Source organism: Papio anubis, chromosome 4, assembly GCF_008728515.1.
Source record: "Papio anubis isolate 15944 chromosome 4, Panubis1.0, whole genome shotgun sequence".
NCBI classification, from domain to species: domain Eukaryota; kingdom Metazoa; phylum Chordata; class Mammalia; order Primates; family Cercopithecidae; genus Papio; species Papio anubis.
The window spans coordinates 51,773,637-51,774,057 of record NC_044979.1 but is presented as its reverse complement, the minus strand read 5'-3'; positions in this window follow the sequence as shown (position 1 = coordinate 51,774,057).

Below are 421 nucleotides of genomic sequence, written 5' to 3'. Positions count from 1 at the left end.
TAGAGGCTGAGCCAGGAGGTTCGCTTGAGGCAAGAAGTTCGAGATCAGCCTGGGCAACATGGTGAGACCCCCATTTCTAAAAATACTTTTTACAAAATTAGCTGGGCATGGTGGTGGTCACCTGCAGTCCTAGCTATTCGAGAGGCTGGGGCAGGAGGATTGCTTGACCCCAGGAGTTTGAGGCTGCAGTGAGTCATGACTACACCACAGTGCTCCAGCCCTGGCAACAGAGCAAGATCTTGTCTCTCAAAGAAAAAAACAAGCAAACAAACAAAAAAACAAAAAGAAACCAAAAAATTATGGTAGCAAAGTAGAATCATTTCTTATTCTTTGTAGCTATGGCAGCCTTCTTGGAACTGCCCTGGTGACTATGGCTTTGAATAAGAATTTAGGACACTGACCACAATGCAGAAAACAAAGG